Consider the following 6,730-nt stretch of genomic DNA (forward strand, 5'->3'; position numbering starts at 1 on the left):
AAAAAAAAAAAAAAAAAAAAAGAGAGATAAACATACCAAAATTGTAGAATTCAGTTAAAGAAGTGCTTGGAGAAAAAAATGTATAGCACTGAACACTTTCATCTGAAATAAAGCAAGGTCTCAAATCAATAGTCTAAACTTCATCTTAGCATGGATGACATATGCATATAATACTAGCAAATCAAAAGGCAGGAGGACCACAAGTTCAAGGCTGACCTGAGCAATCTGGCTGGTACCCAGTACTGAACCCAAGGCAATTAACCACTGCACACATCCCCAGCCCTTTTTATTTTTTATTTAAAGACAATATCTTTATTGGAAGGCCTTGCTAAATTGCTCAGGCTGGATTTGAACTTGCGATGCTCCTGCCTTTAGCCTCCCATGCCACTGTGATTACAGGAGTGCACCACCATGCTCTATCGCAAGACTCTGTCTCAAAATCAAATTTTGAAAAAGAAAAAAAGGGCTGAGGATGTAGCTCAATGGTAGTACTTACCTAGCATTCATATGGCCCTGGGTTCAATCTCTAGAACTGAAGGAAAAAAAAAAAAAATCTTTGGGGCTGAAGCTGTGGCTCAGTGGTAGAGTGCTTTCCTAGCCATGTGTGAGGCATTGGGTTCGGTTCTCGGCACCACATATAAATAAACAAATAAAATAAAGGTCCAAACATCTAAAAAAAATTTTTTTTAAATCTAGATTTCAACCTTAAGATAGAGGAGTTGGGGTTGTGGCTCAGTGGTAGAGCACATGGCTAGCATGTGTGAGGCACTGGATTTGATCTTCAGCACCTCATTTAAAAAATAAATAAAAGTATTGTGTCCATCTACAACTAAAAAAATTTTTTTAAAGATTAACCTTTAAAAAAAAAAAAAAGAAAAAGATGGGCTGGGATTGTGGCTCAGCGGTAGAGCGCTCGCCTAGCACGGGCAGGACCCAGATTCAATCCTAAGCACCACATAAAAATAAATGCATTGTGTTATGTCCATTTACACCTAAAAAATAAATATTAAAAAAAAGAAAAAGAAATTTGAGAAAGAATTACAAAAACAAATCCAAAGAAAGCAGAAAGAAGGAAATCATAAAGGCAAGAAAAAGAAATAAAGCTATTCCGAGTCTAGCATGATTGCACATGCCTATAATCCCACTGACTCAGGAGGCTGAGGCAGGAGGATCACAAGTTCAAGGCCAGCCTGAGCAACTTAGCAAGACTCTCTCTCAAAATAAAAATTAAAAATGGCTGGAGATGTGGCTCAGTAGTAAATCACCCCAGGTTCAATCTCTGGTAACACCCACCACCAAAAAAAAAAGAAAAAAAAAAAAAAGAAAGAAATAGAAATCAACTGGAAGTAAAAATTATGTTTACTAATGTAACGGAATGCAAAGTCAATATACAAAACAATCATTTGTGCTTCTATACACCAAAAACTGGAAAAAAATTTAAATACAGGATCATTAGCAACATATAGCATCCAAAAACATGAAATATGGACTGGGGGTGTGGCTCAGTAGTAAAGCACTTGCCTAGGATATGTGAGGCACTGGGTTTGATTCTCAGCACCACATATAAATAAAGAAAATAAAGGTTCATTGACAACTAAAAAAATATTTAAAAATAAAATGTGAAATACTTAGGGATAAACTGAGCAAAATATATACAAAACTGTAAAATAAAAATTACAAAACACAGCTGAGGAAATTAAAGAGACCCAAATAAAGATCAATGAAACAGAAAGAGCAAAAATACATTTAAAATTGTAAAAAGGAAACAGACTGCATATAGCTGCAAAATTACTAAGTAGACCAAATGTGAAAAAGGAAGGAAAAAAAATTCTACAGATAGCAAGATAATCTGATAGGCAATAACCCATCTCCATAACTAGATACCATGATCAGGAAAGAGCTCTCAGCAAGGGTAGCATGCAAATGGAATCATGTTAAGGCACTGAGGTAAAGAAGTTGAAAATAGGCTGGTGTAACTGGTACATAGTGGATAAGGAGAAAATAAGGCTAAAGAGATAAGGCCCCTGGGCCAGAAGAAAAAGTTTGTTTTCAGGATGTATCCTTTCCCCTCCCTCATGCTATTAGTACTATTACCAATTGCCTTCAATACCTTCTAACAGATGAACCTGCAGCCTCATAAAAGCTGCTCTCCCAGTCCATCCTTCAAAACGGAATTAAATTATGTCATTTGCAGGAAATGGATGAAACTTTAGAGCATCATGTTAAGCAAACTAAGACAGACTCATAAAGTAAAGGAATGTATGTTTTCTCTCATATGTGGAAACTGGAGAGGAAAAAGAAAAAAAAAAAAATGGGAGTGGGGAATCTCATAAAAATAGAAGGGTGGCCTGCATGGTGATGCACATCTACAATCCCAGCAACTCAAGAGGATCACAAATTCGAGGCCAGACTCAACAGCCTAGGGAGATCTTGTCTCAAAATAAAAATTTAAAAAGGGTTGGGGGGGCTGGGGATGTGGCTCAAGCGGTAGTGCGCTCCTCTGGCATGAGTGCGGCCCAGGTTCGATCCTCAGCACCACATACCAACAAAGATGTCGTGTCTGCCGAAAACTAAAAAATAAATATTAAAAAAAATAATAAAAAGGGTTGGGGGTGTAGCTTAGCGATACAGAGCTGCTGGGTACTGACAAAGAAAGAAAAAAGGAAAAGGAAATAGAAAGGAGACCAGTAGAGTGAAGATGGGACCAGGGCAAGGGAGCAAGAGAAAAAAAGGGGAGATACTGGGGAGCAACAATGACCAAATTATATTGTTATATTGTATGCATTTATGAATATATAACAATGAATCACACCATTATGTATAATTATAATAGACCAATTTTAAAAATTTTAGCACAAACAAAACATGAAGTAAAAAATATGTAACAGTTTAAAATCCTTAACTGGCTCTTCATCCTCCCTCCCTCCCTTCCCTTCCTCATGTCCCTTCCTCCCTTCCCTTCTTCTCTTCCTTCCCTTCCTTTCTTCTTTCCTGTTTTTGGTACCAGGGATTGAACTCATGGACGTTTAACACACTGAGTCACATCCCCATTTTTTATTTTGAGACAGTCCCTCTGAGTTTCTGAGGCTGGTCTTAAACTTGTGATCCTCCTGCCTCAGTCTCCCAAGCCACTGGGATTACAGGAATGCACCACCGTGTCCAGCTTGGAGGGTCTTCTTTTGACTTTAAGACCCTCCATGACATAGTCCCCATTTATCCCTCCAGCTTAATATCCATTGCCCTCCAAAACTACCTTTGCTCATATACTAAATTACTGCATTTTAATTAAATCTGTCACATTCTTTCATTACTTTGTGCCGATTAGGAACATTCTTTGAATTTTAAATTAAATGACTCCTGGACTGTAGTTGTAGCTCAGTGTGGTTGTGACTCAGTGACAGAGTGCTTGCCTAGCATATGTAAGGCACTGGGTTCAATCCTCAGCACAACATAAAATAAATAAATAAAATAAAGGTATTATGTCCATCTACAACAACAACAGCAACAAAATTTAAATTAAATGATTCCTATTATGTAACCATCTCTGCTGAATCATACAAAGTTGGGTGATTCTCTCTGCTTCATCTTTTGCACTATTCTATATTAGTTGTGCTATACTTACGGTACTTATTTATAGGACTATTTACCCTACTAGACTTCAAGATTCACCTTTTTGTTATGTTAGTCATATTTTTATCCCAACAGAACAGATCCTTTTTCCATAATTAAAAAAGATATAACATTTATGCTTTCAGAAATAATGAAGAAATTAAGAAATAAATGAAGCAGGGCCCAGCAACTGGAGTGAGGGAGTAGCAATGAGTCAGGAAGATCACAAATTTTATTTCAGCAACTTAGTAAGACCCAGCCTCAAAAAGGGGGTAGGGGGCAGGGGACTGAGGATAAAGCTCATAGGTAGAGTATCCCAGGGTTCAATCCCCTGTAACAGGAACTGGGAGACAAGTGGCAATAATTTTAAATTTTTGTTTTGAATTCCTTTAATCATATTATATTTTTTTCTAAGTAAAAGTTTTCACCCTGACATGGTGGCACATGCCTATAATTCCAGCAACCCTGGAGAATGAGGCAAAAGGATCACAAATTCAAGACCAGTGTGGGCAACTTGGTGAGACCCTGTCTCAAAATAAAAATAAAAAGGAGTGGGGATGCAGCTCAGTGGTTGAGCACTCTTGGGTTCAATCCCCAGTACCCTGATCCTCAAAAGAAAAAAGGAAAAAGAAAACATTTTCAAATACAAGCATGGTGGCACACACCTATAAGCCAGGGACTCAGGAAGCTGAGGCAGAAGGATGGTGAGTTCAAAGCCAGCCTCAGCAATTTAGGGAGGCCCTAAGCAACTCAGTAAGACCCCATCTCAAAATAAAAAATAAAAAGAGCTGGGATGTGGGTTAGTGGTTAAGCACCCATGGGTTCAATTCCTGGTTTAAAAAAAAAAAAAAAAAAATCAAATACCACATTAAGCTTTTTTATATCCATATACCTACATATATATGTAAAATTTCTGGGTTTTAATTTTAAGTTTATAAGCAACGTTCTTTCCACAAACACTAAACTGTATATTTCAAATAATAAAATTAATTAATTTTGGAATGTCCTATAATCTGATGTTAAAGACCTATGGTTTTATACCAAGCAAACTATTTGAATTGTTCCCCCAAGTTTTAACTCTTCAAGGAGTTTTCCATTACCACAAAGTACCCCATTAATACAAGTCTGTTAAATTGACAGTTGAAAAGAAGAGGTACAACTTGTGGTATCAGCTTACAGATGATAACATATAATTCATATACTGTGAAAGTTTATCTGCCCTACTAAGTTTCAGCAAGCATATTAAATTGGAAATTCAAATTATAACAAACTGTTTTCCAAATCAGAAAATCAAATGAGATGAGCTGTCACTGACTCGGCAACTTTCTTTTTTACTTTACAACCTGTACTTAAGATGTAAGCACAAGACTGAAACCTGGTCTTCAAACTGAGGAGTAAAGCCAATGCAAAACCAGTATTTGTCTTGGCAGGAAACTACAATGAAAATATGAAATGTTTTGGTCTTAACTGGCCAATAAACAAAGAGCAAAGTTTCCTGGTTATTATTTATCATGCAAAATCCCTTGCATATAGCTACAAGTTAGCTTTTCTGTTACAAAACTTGTTTCTTTAGAAAGAGCTCCTGGCCCAAATAACCTTCTAAGTCTGGCATCATGAATTGTTACAACCTACACACCACTGCAGTTCCTTGTAATTTAAAAAGCTTTTAAGAACAGTTTCTACACACCAACTCTGTTGCCAATTTCTGCAACTAAAAGCTCAAGTTTATACTACAAATACTATATTTACTCTCAACAACAGAATGTATTCGTTAACAAATTATACAGAAGTTGCTCCAACCCACAACTTCAACAATTCTAACATCATAGCTTTTCTATTACCCAAATTAATAAGCCTTAACAGTTGTACATTAGGTAAGGTACTACTGGACAAAGTCAACTGAGATTAGACCCCTAATCTCAATCAACTATTTTGCAACTTGGTAAAACGGGATACCAATGGGGGAAAAGTATGGACTGAGTAGCAGAAAACTCCTTGACATTTCAAAAAAAAAAAAAAAAAGAAAGAAAGTAAGCCTATGAGACAGATCATGTTTATGAACACAAATCTACAAATCTAAGTTTATTTCTGAGTTCCTAGTCTCACACAAAAAAAAGGCAATTTACAACTCTCTAACAGTAATACAAAGAACAGGGTAGAAAATAAGTTTTTGTTGGTTTGGTTTGTTTTTTTGTTTGTTTTTCGTTTTTTGTTTTTAAGTTATAGTGAGCAAGAGAATACGTATCCTTTCATGCACAGAGATGAAGTTTTCCTTTTGCAATTAATTTCACTCTTGTAGGATGTACCCAAAAACAAAACAAAAAAAAAAAAAACGCAAAATACATAGCTTAACACACATAATCACCCCAAATCAAACATTTACTGAAAACTTAGTAACTAAGCACGTCAGAACTACACGCCTGTCACCCTCTAAACTGGGAAACCTGAAGGGAAAATCTACTCGTACCGAATTGTGGTTTCGGAAGAACCCCTTAACTTGGGCTTGTACACAATTAAAGCAGACTCAGGAGATCGATTTCTCAGGTTACAGTATTAGACAATTTCTGAGGCAAGCACACAAGCAGCCAAGGGTTCGCTACTGGAAATTACACTCTCATATTTACTCAAGTAACTACGGTTACTGCCCTAAATTTTCCCGTGTGGAAGAACCCCACACACCATTTAAAACTGGGTCATTCCTTCTCTGCTCTGATGAAGCACGGTCTTTGGGAGGGAAAAGGCCGCGGAAGCAGAAAAAAAGAGGAAAAAAGGACATGACAGCATCTTCAATACAGAAAAGGTACAGCACTTTACAGGAGTCAGCACTAGAGGCTCATTCGTTGGCTTTAATTGTGTTTAGTCACTCGGGAGTTGGACGGAACCGGCCTTCGTTACAAGTCACCCCCAACAAAGCCCTAGGGATCAGCCACCACACGGCGAGGAGGAAATGTCCTCAATTCACCTGCGACACCTGCCCGGGCACCCCCGCTCTTCCCCCGGAACCCCTCCGTACCCCAACCTCTCTGCAAACACCGCCACCCGCTGGAGCTCTCGATCCCCCGGGAGCCCCCGGTCCCAACCCCCCACCACCCGGCTCCCCACCTAGGCGGCAGAGGTCCGG

At 38.0% G+C, this 6,730-nt stretch overlaps 1 protein-coding gene across 1 annotated transcript in view; it reads right to left on the minus strand.

The window, feature by feature from the left end:
* The window catches only part of Dennd4c (DENN domain containing 4C), a 96,194-nt gene extending 89,470 nt beyond the window's left edge, over positions 1-6,724 (minus strand). Inside the window, exon 1 of the mRNA XM_048783898.1 lies at positions 6,712-6,724. The gene's annotated coding sequence lies outside the window, so the exon portion shown is untranslated. The remainder of the gene's footprint in view (positions 1-6,711) is intronic.
* Positions 6,725-6,730: the final 6 nt, after the last annotated feature.

The sequence above is a fragment of the Marmota marmota genome, unplaced genomic scaffold, assembly GCF_001458135.2.
Source record: "Marmota marmota marmota unplaced genomic scaffold, marMar, whole genome shotgun sequence".
Lineage (NCBI taxonomy): Eukaryota > Metazoa > Chordata > Mammalia > Rodentia > Sciuridae > Marmota > Marmota marmota.